This window comes from Saccopteryx bilineata, chromosome 4, assembly GCF_036850765.1.
Source record: "Saccopteryx bilineata isolate mSacBil1 chromosome 4, mSacBil1_pri_phased_curated, whole genome shotgun sequence".
Classification (NCBI taxonomy): domain Eukaryota; kingdom Metazoa; phylum Chordata; class Mammalia; order Chiroptera; family Emballonuridae; genus Saccopteryx; species Saccopteryx bilineata.
In genome coordinates, this window is record NC_089493.1 from 281,362,329 (window position 1) to 281,365,383 (window position 3,055).

Sequence of the window (3,055 nt, forward strand, 5' to 3'; positions counted from 1 at the left end):
CGCATGCGCCCTACCGGGATCCACCCGGCACGCTCTGCCCACCAGGGGGTGATGCTCTGCCCCTCCGGGGTGTCGCTCTGCCGTGACCAGAGCCACTCCAGCGCCTGGGGCAGAGGCCAAGGAGCCATCCCCAGCGCCCGGGCCATCTTCGCTCCAATGGAGCCTTGGCTGCGGGAGGGGAAGAGAGAGACAGAGAGGAAGGAGGGGGTGGGGGTGGAGAAGCAAATGGGCGCTTCTCCCATGCGCCCTAGCCGGGAATCGAACCCGGGTCCCCCGCACCCCAGGCCGACGCTCTACCGTTGAGCCAACCGGCCAGGGCCATATAAAATGATGTTTTAAACCATTTCCCATGGAGCAACAGTGGCAATGCAGATGATGTATCCCTTTTCCCATGTGTGGGATTTCTCACCCTTGGCACTATTGACATTTGGGGCCGGATAATTCTCTGTTGTGCAGGCTATCCTGTGCACTGTAAGACGTTTAGCAACATCCCTGGACTCTATCCAATAGATGCCAGCAACGCCTCCCATCCCTGAGTCGTGACAACCAGACGTGTCTCCAAACATTGCCAAATGTCCTGGGCAGCAAAATTACTCTGGCTTGAGCACCTCTAATCTGGGCACTGCTGTGTCCTGCTGTAAGAACCCCAATCTGAAAAGCTTGCTGTGTCACACTGAAGGACCTCAATCCGGGAGTGTGGGATCTCAGAGACAGAAACTCGACAGTGCCCCTGGCTACCACACCATAACATTAGTAGTGTGATCGTTCTCGTCCTGCCCATCAGTGAACAGAAGCTCAGAGAAGTGAGCTGTGCTACCCCAGCCACAGAGCCATTAGTGCTGTGTAACCTGTATTCTTCCGACTCCAGATCCATCCACTGTAGCGCACGGCCATTGTCACCTCCCTACAGAGCAAAGAAGCCCTTATCCTGCTCTCCTGGGGACCGCAGCTCCTTGACAGGCATACGTGCTCTTGCTCCCAAACTCAATCCCTCCAGCTCACCTGAGAAGGAGTGGCAGATTGCTCCTTTGCATGGCAGGGAGCAGGAGTAATTCTATGATTACCTTAATAATTCTCATCTAGAAGGTGGGAGGAATGGAGCAAGACTATGGCTGTGATTGGTAAAGGGACCACAGTCACTTATGTTAGCCAGGATAAGGGATTGCTGGGTGGTTATATTCACGTTTTGTCTGTGTTTAGACATCATTACAGAGCAGTCTTGTTTCGGTCTTGATCCATCAGTTACAAAAAGTCTTTTCCTTTGCTTTCTATTGACTGACTGATTGATTGATTTAGTGAGCTATAATTGGCATATAACATGGTGTAATTTAAAGGTGTACAACATGTTGATTTGATACACTTATATGTTGTGATATGATTGCCATCATAGTGTTAGCTACCACCTCTATTATGTCACATAATTATTATTTTCCTTTTTGTAATGAAAACAATTAATATTTAGTCTCTTAGCAGCTTTGAGGTCTACAGTACAGTATTGTTGTCTATAATCACTATACTATGCAGTAGATCTCCAGGACTTGTTTATCTACTAGTTCCAAGTTTGTATCTTAAACCACATGTCTCTAATTCCCCTTACTCCCCAGCCCCCCATAACCACTCTTCTACTTTCTGCCTCTCCTGATGCTGATGTTCTGAGAAACTGTTACTCCAACATCCAGATGTGAGTGCCAGGCTGGCTCCCGGCAACACCAAGCCTGTGTTCACACAGCCCGAGGCCAATCCTGGATATCAGCAGTGCTTTCTTCTTTCTTGAAACTGAGACCAGAAGGATGAAGCAACTCATTCAAATAATGGAGTAAGTCAAGGCAGCCTGGTTTTAGAGTGTGACTGAACTACTGCATCGCCATGACTCAGCCTCTCTTCCTGGGCACTGCAGGACCCCAAAAGCTATGAAGAAAGGAGAGACACAAGCATCTCCTGACATCTACTCTCGCCAGGCACAGACAAATCCTTTCACTCCTCAAAATCATCTCCCCTTGTATTAGTTTGCTAGAGCCGCATAACAAAGTATCCCGATCTGGGAGGCTTAAAACTACAGAGCTTTATTCTCCCACAGTTCTGGAGACCAGAAGTCAGAAACCACGGTGTTATCAGGGCCACGCTCCCTCTGAAGCCCCTAGGAGAGAATCCTTCCTGCCTCCTCCAGCTTCTGGTGGCCCCAGGCATTCCTGGGCTTGTGATAGCCTCACACCAACCTCCGCCTCTGTCTTCACATGGCCTTCTCTCCTCATTTCTCTGTGTGTCTTCTCTCTTATAAGGATACCTGTCATATTGTATTAAGCACTCCCCCCCCCATTCCAGTATGACTTCATTTTAAGTTAATTACATAAGCAAAGACCCTATTTTCAAACAAGGCCACACTTACAGGTATCAAGCATGAGGACTTTAACATATTGGGCAGGGAGCAATTTAATTTGTAACAACCCTTACAATCAATGCTGTCAATTTTAGAGGATCAGAAACGAATGGAGCCTCAGAGTGGTTTAGTCACTAGGGCAAGGTCACACAGCTAGGACATAAGAAAGCCCCAAACGTTGACCCCTCATACACCACCTCAAAATCTCAGAAAACCACACGCCTGAAAGTCAGATGTGACAGGGACAGGAGGCTGAGAAGCACCAGCTTCCAGGACCAAAAGATTGTTTTGTTTTTCAAGAGTTTCCCTGCAGAACAGCGCAGGTCCAGAAGGGAAGGCACCAGCAGAGACACGCCCCAGTGCAGAAGACATGCCAGGAGTCATCAACGCAGCCGCCAAGCTGTCCGGGAAGGAAGCAAGCATGGCAACCTGACGTTGACAAACCACCACCTGCTCTTCCAAAGATTCCCAGAGCTAGCGTTTTCCACTTATACAATTCAATTAGGAATCCCAAAATGTGTAAATCTTGGCATTCTTATTGCTCCATAAAAGAAACAAAGTATTCAGCACAGACACATTTCCTTAAATGTTGACAGTTTTGTTTCCATTGTCTCCAGATATGACAGCAATCGTTTTGTTTTGTGACAGAGACAGAGAGAGGGACAGATAGGGATAGAC

General features: G+C 48.3%; 1 non-coding gene across 1 annotated transcript; it reads right to left on the reverse strand.

Moving 5' to 3' along the window:
- Window positions 1–243: 243 nt before the first annotated feature.
- TRNAP-GGG (transfer RNA proline (anticodon GGG)) lies at window positions 244–319 on the reverse strand. Its single transcript has one exon. It is a non-coding gene; the product is annotated as a tRNA-Pro (tRNA).
- Between the last annotated feature and the right edge of the window lie 2,736 nt (window positions 320–3,055).